At 39.3% G+C, this 18,830-nt stretch overlaps 1 protein-coding gene and 1 non-coding gene across 9 annotated transcripts in view; one reads left to right on the plus strand and one right to left on the minus strand.

Moving 5' to 3' along the window:
• GRXCR1 (glutaredoxin and cysteine rich domain containing 1) overlaps positions 1 to 18,830 on the minus strand; it is a 327,600-nt gene that overhangs the window by 267,810 nt on the left and 40,960 nt on the right. The gene's annotated exons all lie outside the window — the stretch shown is intronic.
• Positions 17,859 to 18,000, plus strand: LOC131822788 (U4 spliceosomal RNA). The gene has a single exon (XR_009350317.1). It is a non-coding gene; the product is annotated as a U4 spliceosomal RNA (small nuclear RNA).

Genomic DNA, 18,830 nt, shown 5'->3' on the forward strand with positions numbered 1-18,830 from the left:
ACCTTCTCTCCTCTCATCCTCTGTCTCACGCTCTCCTTCTCAAATAAATAAATAAAATCTTAAAAAAAAAAAAAAACAGTACTTGGCTAATGGACTTTTATACAGATTAAATATGTTAATACCTGTAGACTGTTGGGAAGGATGCCTGGCACATTCTAAACACAAGTGCTAGCCATTATTAGGAATCTGTAATTGAAGAGTAAACAATTTTGTAGTGATGTTAAGTGTTGACATCAACTTTAAACAGTGCATATCTCTGTTGGCACAGAGTGGGCAGTGAACCAGCTGGGCATACATTCTATCCAGTAAGATTCCCAAAAGGCAATCCCTGGTGGCTCTCTCTCCAGGGTAGCTCTGCCCATGGGAAGAGGTTCTCTGACCACACTAATCCTGATGGAAATGCTCTGGGAAGCACTTTGCTAAACATCAGAGCAGCCTCCTCAGCTCACCAAGCCCGCCTCCTCCTTTCCCTCAGGGAACATGCACAGACTTTGTTTTGCCAGATAGTTGAGACTAGAGATCCCAACATCTACTAGGAACTTTCCCTCTAACTCCTTGTAAATCAAGAGAGGATGACAACCAGTCTCATTGTTGTGTTGTAGTCTTTAATCTGAAAGCAGGTATGGATGGGTTTCTTGCTGTTAGATACAACCAAAGTTACAAGAACCTGAAAACACTTCTCAAAACCAAGAGCCCTCAGCCACCCTCACATACATCTTAAACTATTCTTCTGGTCCAGCCACTCAAGAGATGCTTTTATCATAATTGCAAAATAGAAAAATGACTTTAGAAAACCATAACTAAAAGTCACAAATGACAAATTCCTCAAGATGGACAAAAGTTCATGAGAATGGGACAGAGCAGAGAAATTACCAGGTATTGGAGGAGGTAGATCAGCAAGAGGAAAGAGACTAAGGTTTAGGAAAATTTGACAGCAGAAGCATATGAGCAGTGTTTTGAAGAAAATGTGACAATTTACAATGTTTTATCTGTCCTTAAAGAAGTAAGGAATAGACCCATTTCCAATCTTAAAATTAGCTCACTCTAGCAGTGACTATACTAGAATCAACAGTATTATAGAAGGAGAGTAGCACTAACAGCTCGGAAACACATTTATCCACTTACTTGCTCGCTAAGCCCTGCAAACCCATCTTCTAGGACTAACACAAGGGTAAGAGACTATGGAAAGAGTACAGACACATGTTTATTTATCTCAGGATAAATGGACATGAGCATAGAGCAAGAGTCTGTGTGGTTAGAACTAAAAGATGCAAATTTACACTATAATAATATTCAAGCATACAATAGCCTGTCGTTCACAACTTTACACTGAATGATTTTTATTTGCCACACACGTCAGTTGTGACCTTGCATATTTCACTGTAACTAAAACCTTTTTTTAAAGACTTTTTAAAAATTTACTTATTTGACAGACAGAGATCACAAGTAGGCAAGAGAGGCAGGCAGGGAGAGAGAGGAGGAAGCAGGCTCCCCACTGAGCAGAGAGCCCTAAGCAGGGCTCAATCCCAGGACCCTGGGATCATGACCGAGCCGAAGGCAGAGGCTTTAACCCACCGAGCCTAAATCCCTTTTTAAAAATTGGTCAGTTACCATGACCTGTAGTGCTCAGAGGTAAAAGTAACACAGCTACCAAGAAAGAAACAGTTGCTCCTGACATTCAGGATTGGCAAATACCTGAGTGTGGAGTTATTGCATATTCCTACAGGTTGTGTACATGTGGGTAGGGATGAATAGAATTAATTCTCAATTACATATTCATTGTTATGTGTGTAGCAATGGGATACTTCTAAAGATATCAGAGATGATATACAGTGCCTAATTCTATGTCCCTTGCCTGGAAGACTAAAATCTATTTGGGAAGGTAAGACATGTATCTGTGAAAGAATAAGTAAGTCACTGTGCAAGAAGGTACACAATTAAATGTCAAAATGAATGCTAGAAGCCACTGTATTACTGAAAGAAACCATTCTGAGCTAGAGCAATCGCAGACCTTGTCATAGAGGAGGGGCATGGACTAGAACTTGAAGAATATGTATTATTTACATAAAAAAGAAAAGATTTAATGGGGCACCTGGGTGGCTCAGTCAGTTAAATACTTGACTCTTGACCGTAGCTAAGGTCTTGATCTCAGGGTTGTGAGTTTGAGCCCTAAAAAAAAAAAGAGAGAGAGAAAGATTTAATATGCTTTCTCCCTCTGCAGTCAGAGAGAATGCAATTAAGAAAAGCCCAACTCAAGAGAATTATCTCTACAAGTGAGGACATAAAAAGAATATTGGAGAGGCCAAAGATAAGGATCTAATTAGATTATTAGGTGGGTTGAAAAGTGAAATTGGGAATTTGGGATTTTTCCTATAGTCTAGAAACAATCACTGATACCTTCCAAGGCAAAGAAGAATATAGAGAATCTTGTTTAGTTTGATTTGACTTGATTGGGTTTTAGGTATCTTTGCCTATTCTAATGAATGGGGACATGAATAATACCAAATACCAAATAAGCCAAAAACTATGTAAATTTGTCACTGGATGGCATTACATGCATGATTTGATACTTTCTTGAGAGAGTGACTTCTATAAATTCTGCTATAAGAAACTTGAAAGTAAGAAAAAAACAAAACTTTTCCTCCCAATTGATCCCCCCCCTCTTTTCTGACAAGACCCATCTAGCTCAGGAACTCTATAGGACTAGACATCTCTTGCACCAGAGAAAAATTAGTTAGGCTTTGTTTTGAAAGCCTAGGTACAAAGTTCTATCTGATTATCTGAGAAGGAGGGGGTCTGACCGGCATGTAGAAAGAGAGGATACAGCATAGGGAGAATTGGTTCACCAAAGAGTGAAGGGATTGGAAGGAAGTTTCACTCTGTGGACAACTCTCATGTTTCACCAATATTCCTGGGTGTGGCAGGACCTCCTTGAGTTTACCATGCATAGACACCTTGGACACTGAGCAAAAGACCCTGATGGTCAAGACTGGAACAGCAAGAGACTTTTTGGGACTATGCGTTAATGGATCCCTTGATATTTAAGGAGATAAAAAAGCAGCTCAGCCAATTCCCATGAAACTAAGATCAGAGGTAGTCTTCAAATGAGCTTCTTAAAATAGGGTGGATTTCTTAAAATCATTGAGGATGGCTTTCCCCATAAACTCTATTGGGTGAGAACCAAAGCAATCAAATCTAATTTAGAAAAAATTAAAAAAAAAAAATGACATTCGTCCCAATTGAGGTCAACAGAGCAAATTTATAACCTTGTTCTAGTTTTCTCTTATTCTCCTAAAGTAGAAAACTGATTCATTCCTTGAATGAAAATTTTAGTCTGCACCAAATATTCTGATATCCTAAAAGCAGAATTGATCAGCCTTGAAATTCGGTGAGGGGACAGAATCTTCCATGAATTGAAGGGATAAGCGGCGAGCAAGAGGCCAAAACCTTGCATTCCCCACTCCTGAAGTTATTGTCAGACAGCTGAGTTTGTGCAAGGGTAATGGTGTCCATACAAATGTGTAACCAGCCATGTATGTTGAATGCTACTCATTCATCAAGGAAAAATTATTTCTACCATCCTTATGCCAATTTATAAACTCTAGTATAAACTTTTTCCAACTTTATTGATGAAAAATTGACAAATAAGACCATATGTATTTAAAGTGTACATATATGATGATCACATTGTGAGAAGACTACCACAATCGAGTTAATACATCCATCACCTCATAGTCAGACCTTTTTTTGTGTGTGCAGTAAGAGCATATCAGATCTCCTCTCCACAATTTCAAGTACATAATACAATATTATTAGCTATAGTCACCATGCAGTATAATAGAACCTTGTAACTTATTTATCTTATAACTTCACGTTTGTTCCCTTTGACCTACATCTCCAATTTCATCCTAACCCCTAGACTCTGGCATCCACCATTTTACTATCCATTGCTATGAGATTGGCTTTTTTTTTAGATTCCACAGATAAGTGATACCATACAGTATTTGTCTTTTTCTGTCTGGCTTATTTCACTTAGCATAATGCCCTCTAGGTTCATCCATATTGTCACAAATGGCAGGGTTTCCTTTTTTTATGGCTTAATATACCACTTATATTATATATGTGTGTATATATACACACAGATACATATTACATATATGTATAACATACATATTATGGAACATATATCACATTTTTTTAATCCATTCATCTGTCAAAGGACACCTAGTTTGGGTCCATATCTTGGCTATTGTGAATGCTGCTGCAATAAACATGGGAAAGCAGACATCTCTTCCAAATACTGATTTTATTTTCTTTGAATATATACCAAGAAGTGAGACTGCTGAATCATATGGTAATTCTGTTTTTAATTTTTTGAGGAACCTCTATATTGTTTTCCATAGTGGTGGAACCATTCAGGTACAAATTTTGATGATATTTAACATGCTAAGTGCTATGGACTAACTGATTGTGTACCCCCCCCCCCAAAATTTATAAATGGAAGCCTTAAACCTCAATGTGATGGTGTTTGGAGGTAGAGTCTTGAGGTTAAGATGAAGCCATAAGAGTAGAGCCCCATGATGGAATTAGTGCCCTTACAAAAAGAGGAAGAAATCAGAGTTCTGTCTCTGCCATGTTAGGACACAGCAATATGGTGGATCACTGTAAACCAAGTAGAGGGTCTTAACCAGACACAGATTCTGTTAACACTTGAGTTTTGACTTTTCAACTTTCAGAACTGTGAGAAATAAGTGTTATTTAAGTCATCCAATCTATGGTATTTTGTTTTAACAGCTCAAATTACTTGAGATATTAAGTAACTATCTCTAGATGTTTGTTGTTTCTTCTTAGGGTCTTTCAGATGTCATCCCTAATATTTACAGTTTACTTGTATATGGACCCAGATAACCCTGTTCATCCTGAGATATTTTCAAAGTAAATTATAAACTATAAAACTATAAATTATAAAATATTAGAGTATTGTGCTCTATGCATTCTTTCCAAATAATTGTTAATATATGCAAAATTATTACATTTAACTAGGATAAACATTTATTTTACACATGAGAAAACTTGAAAACTGAAATCTATTTTTTAGTTTTGTGATACTTTTAGGCCTCAGAAGTTTTATTTATGTAACATGGCCATTGTATTAACACAAAATATATATACATAAAATACAATGAATATAAAGTTCTTTTCTCAGTGCCAGGCATTCAGGAAAAATTCATTCAATTATAATTGCAACATTCCAAATGAAATATAAATGAATTGAAGACTTTTTAAGCCCTCATTTTACTATCTGAGAGCATTGCCTATCAGCCGTAATCAAATTTTACCCTTAGATATAAGTTTAGGGCTAATTTAAGAATAATTCCTCCAAGAAACTGAAGTTTAAAGGTTTTGATCTGGGGCGCCTGGGTGGCTCAGTAAGTTAAGTCTCTGTCTTTGGCTCAGGTCATGATCTCGGGCTCTCTGCTCAGCGGGGAGCCTGCTTCCTCCTCTCTCTCTGTCTGCCTCTCTGCTTACTTGTGATCTCTGTCTGTCAAATAAATAAATAAAATCTTTAAAAATAAAATAAAGGTTCTGATTTGCTTGAGATAGCACAGAAACTCTTATTATAAATAAAGCCTGACAAAGGTCTAATATTGGCCAATAAAACCAAACTAGAACATTTATGAATTAAATCTTCTTTCCATTTTAGTTAGTGTAAGTCTACTCAGTGTACCACATCCCAAGAACATTCCATCCCAGGTACCTGTGTTTCTTAGAAGCCATCCCAACCTTCTTACTATGTCAGGTTGTTCATTTCCCTCTAGATCTTTCCAACACCCTCCTTTTGTCTTTATGTCAAGAGATGAATGACAGCATTCTAGAGGGTTGCCTGGTGGCCCTTGCTCTGGCTTTCTCCTACCACTACCACTCTCAGTCCTGGCCCAATTCTGATTCACCAGTTGACAAAAAAATCAATGTGTGTCTAGCCCTGGGAATTACAAGTGATAAAATGGAAAAGATGATGTAGAAACCCAAAGTCAAAGGCTCACTTCCAACCCTTGGTATAAGATTCAATTTAGGAAGAATATGTACAGTAATGCCAGCAGTTATTGGGAATTTTACAGAGCGTGCTGAGTAATTTTGGGCCTTTCCACAATATCTGGCATGCACAGTGCATTCAAAGGCCATTAAACCAGCAATGATTCTTTTTCTCAGATTTCTAAAACTCCAGCATCCAAGCCTTTTTTCCTCAGTCTTAGGTTCAAAACAGACATGTGAGATTCTAATTCAGTCTCCCAAACATCAGCAACCTTTAGAACACTACCTTCTGGGGCCAGTCAGCTACATTGTTTCAGATCCACTTATTAGAAAGTCCACAGTTACTACCAGCTGAAATCTGCCATTCTGTAACTTTCCAGTGCTGATAAGGAAATCAAGTTTAAAAACCAAAGTCTTTATTTGGCAAGAAACTTAAGAGAATTCCGTTCTCTAGAATTTCCACAAACAAATCTCCTTTCATATTAGAGCTCATATGAGTTAGTTTTTGCTGAGTATCATATCATTTCAAATAAACACTTACTATTTCTTAAACAATTTTAAGGGTCAGCTGGGTAACTCTTCCAGTCTGGCTGGCTTGGCCATAGCAGGATGGTCTAGAATGGCCTAATTCACACATCTGGCCATTATTATGCTGATGGTTCTAGAAGTGGCCTCAGCTGGGACAGCTGCTACCCTGGACTTCTTCATGGGAAAGTTTCAAGGTAATTAAAATCAATGCTTTTCGGGCCTCTGATGTACCACGGTTGCTAATATCTTCTTGGCCAAGGCAAATCATACAAGCGTACTGGGTTTGGCAGTGTCCCGGCAAAGATTCAGGTCCTACCCAGAATCACCCAGTGTGACTTTATTTGAAAATAATGTTATTGTCAATGTAATTAGACAAGTTAAACTGAAGTCATCCTTATGCCCACTTCTACTCTGAAATATGGTAAGGACCAAAGATGGGACAAGGGGCAACAATATTATGCCACTTGAGTTTACATTAAAAACCAGGAAGAACACTTATGAAACAACTAAAAGCGATTACTACAGTAGGGAAACAGACTTTTTAGTGACTGTGTTTTACATATTTGAATTATGTGAATATATATTACCCAGCCCCCCAAAATGTTTAAAGTCCCCATTATGTATTTAAGTCAATTAAATTTATTATCTCACAAAATTATAAGGAAAATGTTTTCCAAAATGTTAACAATGGTTGTCTTTGCATGATTGAGCAAAAGACTGTCTTTATGTATTTTTATTTTTCTGGAACTCTTTCATGGTAAGCACGATAATCCTTCTCCCCCCAACTCTGGACAAAGAGAGATGTCTGTGTCCTCATCTCCAGAACCCATAAATATGTTAGATTACAGAGCAAAGAGGAATTAAGGTTGCAGATGGAATGAAGGTGGATAATAGTTGGTCCTTAAACAGAGATTCTCCCAGATAATCTGGGTGGACCCAAGAGAGTCATAAGTACTTAAATGCAGAAGAGAGAGGCAGAAGAGTCAGAATGATGGCAGGTGAGAAACATTCCAGTGGCCACTGCTGGTGGGGGCAGGTGGAAAGGGACAATGACCCAAGGCTGGCTGTGGCTGATAAAAGCTGTCAATGGCAGGAAAATGGATTCTGCCCTAGAAGCTTTAGAAAGGAATCTATCCCTGTCAGCTCTTTGATTTTTACCCAAAGAGTCCCATTTTGGAGCTCTGACCTCCAGAATCTAAAATAGTAAGTTTGTGTTGTTTTAAGCTGCTAAATTTGTGATCATTTTTTTTTTTTAAAGATTTTATTTATTTACTTGAGAGAGAGACAGTGAGAGAGAGCATGAGCGAGGAGAAGGTCAGAGAGCGAAGCAGACTCCCCATGAGCTGGGAGCCCGATGTGGGACTCGATCCCGGGACTCCGGGATCATGACCTGAGCCGAAGGCAGTCGTCCAACCAACCGAGCCACCCAGGCGTCCCATTGTGATCATTTTAACACTAGGATACTAATACATTTCTCATGTGTTAAATAATGAGAACATAGATATATTAACAATCAGGGGGAAAAAAAAAGATTAAAAAAGGATATACAAATACAAACCTGATGTGACCAGAGTACTGAATTACATTTGCTTGTATATATGAGATACTTCTATGAGATGACATACACCATTAACTTGTAATTATTCAGAGACTTGGCCCCAGGGCACACAGGCAGTCTTCAAAAGGCACACAGAAGCAAAGTGTGTGCTCTCACACGTCTGGCATTGCTATCTTCATTCTACTCATTCCCTAGCTGTTCACCTACTGTGCAACAGACAGCAAGCATCCCTTATATACCTAGCCTGCAGCAGAAGTGCAGATTTTACAAGAAATAATAAAATCAAACTATAAAAAGAAAAGACATATCAAAAAGATATGTGCCAATACAACATGATTGAACAGCAGGACATGTTTTGAGACACCCAATAGAAATCTGTTTCTGATGGGATGCACCTAGCTTTCCAGAGAACAGAAAATTGCCTGTTATAAATGCATTGTCATGATGACAACTGGAAAAAGAATGAAATTGGACCAAATTCCTTTGTAGTTCATTGTACCTTTGAAACCTAGAATCCTAAAAGCCTGTACATCGTAGTAGCTTGATGTTTTCTAAAGATAAGAAATAAAAGCAGTTTGAAAATCTTCTTTAAAGAACAGAAGCTAAGTTGCTCTTATGAGAAAAGTATCTAATTCAAGCTTTTTCTTAATTTGTATATTTCCTTCTTGATTAAGAAAGTAATACATATTCATTATAGAAAATTCAGAGAGTACAGAAACATACCTAGAAAAATATTAATCATTCATATTCAGAGGAAGCTGCTACTAAAATTTTTGCTATATCTTCTCCCATTTTATAGCCTTTTTTCATAGTAAAGATATAATTGTATATAATATATACAATTTCTAGCTTTTTTCTGTTAACATTAAAACAGTAGCCTTTAACTCAGAATGTAGTTACACAGCCATAATTTTTATATTGCATAACTTTCATATTTGCATTCATCATGTGGTACATATAACAAAATATATGTACCTTCTCTAGTGTTGAATAATTAGGTTGTTTCTAACTGTTCACCATTTATAAATAATGTTGTGACAAATAGCTTTATACATAGTTTTTTCTATATTCAGGATTATTTCTCTAGGATCAAAAAGTGGAATAAAATAATTCAGAAATGGAATAGCTGAACTGAAATGTAAGAATTTTTTTGAAAATTTCATATTGCTAAAATTCTTCCTAAAGATAGATAGACAGGCAGACATCCTCAAGCAAAGCTTGAGATAGTCTTCATCACCAACTCTTGCAAGTACTGGGTATCACTGACTTTTTTTTCCCCCAGTTCCTTGTCTTTTTGTTTTTGTTTTTTATTTTAAAGCCATCACACTGCAATTCAGGGATATTGGCTCACTAATTTGAGCATCATTAAAAGCTAACAATTCTAAATTATGGCAAATGGATCAAAAGTAGATATAATCTGTCTTCTTAGGTCCCTCTGCTTAGAGCAGAAACAGATCTAGAGCATATATCGGATTTATATCCCATCTTCACCATTTCTTAGCCAAGTAATCTTGGGCAGATACCTCTCAAACCCTCAATATTCTCATCTCTAAAATGAAAGAGAAAATAAAAATTTACTCAAAAACATAATGTTGTGATGAGGACTTAATGAGATAATCCTTGTAGAATGCGGACTGTAATATCTGTCACGTGGCAAGTAATCAGTGGTAGTTCTCATTATTGTCATTACAATTAAAGTACCATTGCACTTATTAGTGATGTCTTTATAGCCTTCCTGAAAAATACATCTAAGTCCTGCCTTATCTGAAACCTCAGACTCCACAGGGAGAACATCATCTTGGGAGATAGGCTTTGTGCAATTTATTTGTCATGTATTCTATACCACCATTATAATTATCCTTTCCTTCCCCACCGCCCCAACAATTCTACACATTATTCAATAGACATCATGATAAGTATACTCTTAATTACCTTTGTCTACTTCACCCATTTCCCCCACCCATCTCCCCTCTGGCAACCACCAGTTTTGTTCTCTGTATTTGAGTCTGTTTGTCTTTTTGGTTGTTGTTCGTTTGTTTCTTAAATTCCACATATTAGTGAACTCCATGGTGTTTGTCTTTCTCTGTCTGACTTATTCCACTGAACTTTATATCTTCTAAGTCCATCCAAGTTGTGGCAAATGTGAGCTCTCATCTTTTCATGGCTGAGTAATATTCCTGTGTGTGTGTGTGTGTGTGTGTGTGTTACCTCTTCTTTATCCATTCATGGATGATGGACACTTAGGTTGTTTCTGTATCTTGACTGTTATAAATAATACCTCAATAAACATAGGGGTACATGTATCTTTTTGAATTAATGCCTTTGTTTCCTTTCGGTAAATACTTAAACTTGTGGAATTAAGGGATGGTATGATCATTCTATTTTTAATTTGTTGAAGAACCTCCATACTGTTTCTTATGGTGGCTGCACCAATTTGCATTCCCAGCAGTAGTGCACGAGGGTTCTTTTTTCCCCATACCCTTGTCAACAATTACTATTTCTTGTCTTTTTTATTGTAACCACATTGAGGTGTAAGATGATATCTCATTGTGGTTTCTTAGCCAAGTAATCTTGGGCAGATACCTCTCATGTGTCTGTTGGCCATCTATAGGCCTTCTTTGGGAAAATGTCTGTTCAGGTCCTCTGCATGTTTTTTAATGTAATTATTAATTTTTGTGGTATTGAGCTATAGAAGTTCTTTACATACTTTAGATGTTAATCCCTTATCAGATGTATCATTTGCAACTACCTTTTGCCATTCAAGAGCTTGCCTTTGCATTTTACTGATGGTTTTATGACTTTTTAAATCTTTGTCAATCTGAGGAACAGAAAATAATATTTTATATGTATTAAAATTTATTTCTTAGGTTAAACACTTTGTTCACTTTATATGTCCTATCTTGTAAAATGTCCAGTTGCAACATTTTTTTATTTGTTTTTGGTGTGGGGGGGTTAATTTATATTAGAGTTTACAGCAGAGGCCAGGGAGATACTAAGTGTGAGACCGAAGTGAATAGTTTATTAGGTCAGTTTCAGGTCAGATACACCCAGGGAGCATCTTCTCTGACAAGCAAGTAATACCAGCTACATAAAATCTGTAGAGACCTGATCCTTGCCTCCAGAGAAGCCCTTCCAAATATCACCCCCAATTCAATGTTGGTACTTACAAAAAATGCCTAGTGAGTGGCAAGAAATAAATCACTATCAATACTTCCTTAAAATACCAAGTACATTTTGTAGTGATGAGACTGTTCCCTAGTCTGGTGATGTCCATGGAGATAATTCTCGTTAAAAGAAAAAAGAGGGTCCCTAAGAGCTACCATGGTGAGATGAAGAACCGACTGAGTTTCACCAGTTATTTACTTGCAAGAATATGAATCACAAATGGATTTGCATTAATGATATTTTTAGAGTGGCTTCATATAATTTTCATTGAATACTTGGTATACTGACTCTTCACCCTGTTATCAGCTTGGTTTGACTTAAGAACAAAGTAACATAACGGAAAAAAAAAGAACAAAGTAACAAGCACACTGGGGTGTGTTTGCTTTGGTTCCTTGTTTTTGCCTGGGAATGGTTAAATAAATGCAAATGGATGATTTCATAGAAATGAAACTCAACATGGTATTACAGCTTTGTGGTGGTGGGTGGAGCAGGGAGGGGGGAGGTGCATGGAGAGTTCCAGGTGACTTTCCAGGTCCAAAACTTATCCCCTTGAAAATTAAAAGGAAAAAAAAAAAAAAAAAAAAACATTGTGTATGTCATGAAAAAAGAGAGACGATCCCTTATGGAGGCACATACCCTATTGGTAGTTTTATATATATATCAACTCCCTGAGATTGTCCATTGCCTCTTTAGAATAATATATAAGCAACAGAATAGTACTTTACTTTTAGAACCCTTTCAAAAAGAAAAGAAAAAAAAAACTAAAGATTTGTGTAAGACAGAAGCCATGTTCATTATTTAGGAGTACTTTCATTTCATCTAAAACAGAACCCCACTAAAAATGCTTAAACAATAAGGTATTATCTCAAAAATAAGTAGCAAAAAAACACTGGTCCAGGGGGATGAATTTAGTGGATCAATGATGGTGGGACTCTAGGTGGCATTTCTGACTCTTGGAGCTATCCCCTTCAGGTTTTCAGATAGCTGTCATACCTCCCAATATTATGTCCTCAAATAATAATGCCCAATACAACACATTATTGGGAAAGTCTTTCCTAGAAGCCCACAGCAGAAATCACAGGGTCAGAACTGGTCACAAACCCAACCCTAGACTATTAGTAAAGGGGAGCAGGATTATATAACTGTCTTAAACCAATCAAGATTTGCTCCTGGGCTGGACTTACTGCTCCCCAAACACCCTGATAAAATCTAGATTCTATTGGCAAGGAAAGAGCCATGGGATGGCTGACATGTAACCAACGGAAGCCAAGTTACTTGTAACACATGTAACCAAGCGTCTACCCCATCATGTCTTATTCAATTTATATTTCCCCGGAATCTAGTGAAGTACAAAGCAAATATTTATAGACTAAGTTAATAAATTAGAACAAATACTGGAATACCTTTGTAAAATGTCACTGGCACATTGCGTGTACTAAGATGACTCCAGAACTATGAAATATTATCCTGTTTTATAGAATACTAAAAGGCAACACTCAACAAAACAGATTTGTAATTATTTCTTTAAATGAAGAAATACCTTGAATTTGATAGTGTTAGAAAGTGGAGGAGGGGGGCGCCTGGGTGGCTCAGTGGGCTGGGGCCTCTGCCTTCAGCTCGGGTCATGGTCCCAGGGTCCTGGGATCAAGCCCCGTGTCAGGCTCTCTGCTCGTGGGGAGCCTGCTCCCCCCCCCCACCTGCCTCTCTGCCTACTTGTGATCTTTGTCTGTCAAATAAATAAATAAAATCTTAAAAAAAAAAAAGGAAAAGAAAAGAAAAAAAATTGGAGGAGGGTCAGTAAAGTATCTTACAGATAGAGAAGGCACTTTAAGACCCAAAAACAAAGCGAGTCACTCTATACCATTTACACCATTTTTATTTTAGGGTAACTTAGTGGTAGGGAGGACTGGGCAGACACTAGATCCAGGCACTGTACACCCATCCTCTGCCCCCATTCTTCACAGCTATTCCCTATCCAGTCCAGACCCTAATCCCAAGCTTTTATGGAATGAGGAGCATGGTGGTGAGGTCACAGGGTATTTATCTCAAGTGGATCTTTGGGGCTCCTGGGTGGTTGAGTCCGTTAACATCTGCCTTGGGCTCAGGTCATGATCTCACGGTCTTAGGATGGTTCCCTGCTCAGTGGAGAGTCTGTTTCTCCCTCTGCACTCCACCCCCCTGCTTGTGCAGGGATCTTGTGGATCTTTGCATCAGTCATTTCTACTAGTTACCTAAAATGGAACCTGCTATGCACCAGTCATTCCTACTAGTTATCTAAAGCAGAGACTTCTCGGTGCAACTTTAGGGACGATCAGAACAAGCCTTCTTGAATTCCAGTCAGGGCATATATTAACCTCTGTGGGGCCCGGAACACGGAGCCCATACATGGACATGAGCAAGATGGAGGGCCAAAAATGGAGTCAGTGTTGTCAGCATTCCTACAGATAACATCAGAAATCTTTGAGATTTAAACACACACACATACGTGCATGCGTGCACACACACACACACACACACACACATCCAACAGACTGTACTGGGTTGACAAATTTGGGGAGATTAGGTTGGAGGAAACATAGGGAAAATATTCAAAACTGTGCCACTTAACCCCTACCAACTACCTTTTTTTCCCCTACCAATTACCTTTAAGTGGGCACGAACATTGATGCTGCTTTTCTATTTTCATATAATGAAGCTACCTAAATAACACTTAATTAATTTAAAAAAAAAAAGATGATTGGGTTCACTACCTATTCAGTTGGCTCCCCTCTTGTGCTCCCATCATAATTGTGTGGGACCTTTTATTACATTATGCAACAATTGACGCTATACATCAGCCTCCTTCCCTCTTCCTTGAGGACAGAGATAGGTCATAGTCAGCTGCATATTCCCAGCAGCAGGTAGTAGATACTCTGTGAAATATTGGCCTAAGACCTAGTCACCAGTGTCTACTAAGTAACTTGTTCTGCCTTTCAGGGTATCTCTGTCTCAATCATGAAGTAACTGTTTCTCAGCTCTAAAGCCACCCTTTCATTTCTTCCTGTTTAGCCACCTGGACTCACCTCTGTGGGAGAGACGGAAGTGGGGGAAGGCTGCGAGTCTGGGGGAGGAGGAAGAACTGACCTGCTCTTTCCTCTCTGCTTTCTAGTCGTCTGAGCAGTTCTTTCTTGTGGCAGCAGCTGAACTGAACTGGTAGTTTTCCCAACACATGAAGGACCAAGTTTCAAGTCCCACCCTGTCTGGAGACCCCAGCAATGGGCAGGCCAGGACCTCTTCCTCAGGCCTCTTCTCCGAGCTCGAGACCCCAGCCCCAGCTGAGCAGAACTTCTGGGACCCGCCATGTTAGAAATTCCAGCCCCACTCCCCGTGCCTTCAACTCTAGCTGCTTTTGGCAACTGCTCCCTCCAGAACACCTTAAAATCCTCTTTTGGCCTTCTCAGTGATCTACTTCACAAGCTTCTACCTAGTTAACAATTTTCATATTGAATTTAGGTGTTCTGATTCCTTTGTCCCTGGCTGACAGAATTGAAAGCTCCCCCATTTTATTAATCCATGGTGTTAAACATACACATCACAGAGCTAAAACCCTGGTGCCTCATTCTGGAAAAGGACTGTTTTGTATTATTTTTCGAGAAACTCTAGAGCTTAGTGGGGCTAGAAAGAGGGGTGGAAAAGGACCCCATATGGGACTCTGGGCCTTTTCACAGTGACTCTAACCTGGCCCCAATTTGCATGAGCAAAGCCAAATCCCTCCAGTCACCCCGGGCCTTTCCTGAAAAAGGTGACCTATCCTTACATAAACATGCCCCTTGGGGTTTCTCACTCCCCCAACCCAAGTGCCTTCTTAAAGTCCCCTTCCATTAAAAGGAATAGCCCCTCAAAATCAACCCTAGTAATCACATTTCTCTCCCTCTGCCTCCAATTCCAATGATGTTTTACCATCCCTGTGAGTCTGGTGCCCCAGGGAGCTACTCTGCTTCTCTGCTCCCCCGACTCAGCCTTGTGGACAAGGCACATGAGAGAAATGGTTCTGCACAAAGTAGAAAATCAACTTTTAATATTTCTGAGGGTTTTACCTTAAAACAACCTTTTACAAACAGCACATCAGATTATAATCAACACTGAGCTCTAGGCTTGGATGCAAGCAATAAGCACAGGTAGTCTTATATAATACAATAATGAGGAAGAGACTGTCTTTATCCTCATTTTTTGGGTAAGGAAGCTGAGGCATATAGAAGTTATGTGATTTTCTCAGGATTTTCACCCCAGACCTGGAGTATGAGCAGCCCTGACCTGGGGTCCTTACAATTCTCTGGAAAGCAAATGCAGTCCAAGGCTTCCATTTCCATCATTGTCTGGCTTCAACACTTTCAGGCATGGCCTGTGAGTACAAAATAAGCCAGAATATGATATGCTTTCAAGAAAACTTCGTTAGGCAACAGCATAAGAGTTGGACTTTTAAATTAGACCCACATGATTTGGCTTAAACCGGCTAGCTTCTTGGGATATTTATGACAGATTTTTAAGACCCAGTGCCAATTCTTAAGGAGACTGACGCAAGATTAGACAAATAAAACAAGTAACTGCGCATGGTGAAGACAGAAAGTAAGTGCAACAGAGTCCACGAGGACACCTCCCTGAGGCCTGAATGTACAAACACTTCGTGAAGGAACCATGACTGGAGGTTGCCCATTAACAGATATAAGCTATTAAAGATTTTAATTATTTATTTATTTTTGGAGAAAGAGAGCGAGCAGGGGGAGGGGCAGAGAGAGTGGGAGAGAATCTCCAGCAGACTCCCCACTGAGCATAGAGCCCAACATGGGGCTCGATCTCAGGACCCTGAGACCATGACCTGAGCCAAAACTGAGAGTCAGACACTCCAATGACTCAGGCGCCCCTAACTGATAGAAGTTATTAACTGATATAAGAAGGTAAATAAGTATAAAGTCAAAGTTCCTTGACTTGTATCAAGCTGGTCTCTGAGTGGAGAATTTTACCTGAGTCTATCTTTAGAAGGACAAGAAAAAATAAAGAATTGAGGCAATAATCTGACACTGTCAGGCAGCAGTCTGGAGATTTATTATCTAGGAGTGTTACAGAGGATGTTTGCCAGAACTTTAAAGATGGGCCAAATTGTATATTGATTTTTCAACTTCCTTCAGTTTACTTCCATAGACAGTGTCTCTAAGCAATGTTAAAAATCATACCATCGAAAAGAATATTTTGATCCACATGGTCCAAAGAGGTCATACGCAGAGTAGTATGAAATAGGTGTTTAAGTGAGTGTGAATGAGTGTGTGTGTGTGTGTGTGTGTGCGCGCGCACGCGCGTGTGCATGCAGGTCCTGGCCCTCTTTGCACACAGATCGATTCTTTGTCCTTTCCCTCTCTGCTTTATAGAGCAATGGGGCTAACCCAGCGGCCCCTGTTTCCCAGGCTCCTGTCAACTGGCTGGCTGCGGAGGGCAGCCAAGGAGAAGCACCAGAGAGAGATGGGAGGGCGGGGGCAGGGAGAAGCCGGGGTGTTTCTCTTCCTGCCTCTCTGCCTCAGTCAGTATTTCTGTGGCGCCAGCTCCTCCTACCCAGACCCACCAGGATTCCGGCTTCTGCTGGATTTTCCAGCCCCTAGATCAGGTTAAGGGCACCGCCTCCCTTTGTTGATATCTTCCTGCTGCTATGACTCTCTACTGAGTTGTCTCACCATCTCCCGTGGGGCTCTCAGCTCCTTCCTGACCTGAGTGAATTACATATCCTCTGTTAAAAACATCAAAAGTAGTTTCTGCGTTATTGAACAGAGATACGGAGGGGATGGCTGTTCTTTCCCCTATGATTCCCTACCACATGGGAGGAGCTCCAGCCTGGCTTCTCTCTGTCCTGGACCCACTCGGCCACTGACAGAGGAGGGAATGAATTTAACCATGAGCGTTCAAGGAGAAGTCAGGCACAGAGATCCCGGCCTGTCTCCCCTTCTCCTTTCCTCTGGATGTCAGCCCACCCTGTTCACTGTGTGCTCTGCTCTTGTCTCAGCCCTATGGTGAGAGGGTTTGGCCCTAAAGAGTTTTCATGCAGGTTTCCAGAGCCTCCTATGGCTGGGGAAATCTGCCAGGTTTAAAATTTCTGGATTAGGAAGTCCAGTTGCCTACAGATGCGAGCAGACTATGCTACATCAACATTATCAGTATTAACGGAAATATTTTAATTCTCTTGTCTCTATCACTCTTGCTTCTTATATCTCGATTAGTTCAAAACTCAAACAGGGAAGAAAGTCCTTATGAGGACTCCTCAGAAACCCAGCCTCCTCAGAAATCCAGAAACCCATATACATATATGTATATGTATATATAATATTCCAATTGTATCCCTAAATCATTCAGCCAGTTAAAAATATAAGCTGACCCTACAGCTTGCTTGCATTGCACCAAGAATCATTCTAAGTGTTTTACATAGAGTTCATTTAATCCTCAAGCCAATATAATATGAAAATTCCTGTTTCACAGCCAAAGAAACTGAGACACGGAGATGTTACATAACCTGCCCAAGGTCACACAGATAGTGAGGGTAGATTCTATAATCAGCTTTGCGCAGTGGCAGTATCGTAGCCAATGAGGTTTATCCGAGGCGCGATTATTGCTAATTGAAAACTATAATCAAATTCCAAAGCTGGGCAGTAGACAAAGTCCCACACTATCCTGCCTACATTCACACTTCAACAAATGATTCTATATTTCATTTAATGTGATTTCATTTTCAGTCCTAGATATATTATTTTCAAATACCTCACGTAAGGAAGCATACAGTCTCAGTTTTTGCCTGCCTCAACTTTAACATAAAACTCCATACTATTATCCTCTCCAAAAAGAATCCATTTCCCCTAAAGATGTTATGAAGCAATGTAGATTTTTACCAAAGATTTCCTATAAGAAATAAAAGAAGAGATTTGTTTCCAATGTCCAATGACAAACTGCCCTGTTCTACACAGTAGATGCATTCCTAAAGACTGCCGTCCATCATTCCACTCTGGCAACTCAGAAGAGAATTTTTCCACAGAAATAAATGTATTATCAGATTATAATATTTTAAAGTTTTTTGACAGAAGAGGCTATTTTTTAGCACTTTCAAGTAGTAGTTCAGGATTTGAGTAGTTCAGGATTACGTAAAATAAATAAAAGGTATGCATTGAGGCCTTCTCAATAAGGAGAGAGAGTTTTCTTCTCCAGCCTTCTACCATAGAGCAAGCTAACTCTTGCCTCCAGTCCCCTGTAATCTCAGCATCCACCCACTCAACGCACACCAGCTTGCCTCCTTTATTATACTTTATTATATGCTGCAATTTACTCTTGCTTCTGCCTCCAGACTTGCTTACCTAAACTCCCACCAGATAAAGTTCAACAAAGATCTCCCCAGCCCCAGCGCCCACTCTACTCAGAAAAGAGAAAGAAGTAGATAGAAGCAAAGAGATTAATTCAGCGTTGTATGGGATCTGCTTGACACCAGCTTCCAAAGCCAACTGCTAAATTCTCAGGAATTCTGCAAGAGTTCTTAAAC

This window comes from Mustela lutreola, chromosome 1 (genome assembly GCF_030435805.1).
Source record: "Mustela lutreola isolate mMusLut2 chromosome 1, mMusLut2.pri, whole genome shotgun sequence".
NCBI classification, from domain to species: Eukaryota; Metazoa; Chordata; class Mammalia; order Carnivora; family Mustelidae; genus Mustela; species Mustela lutreola.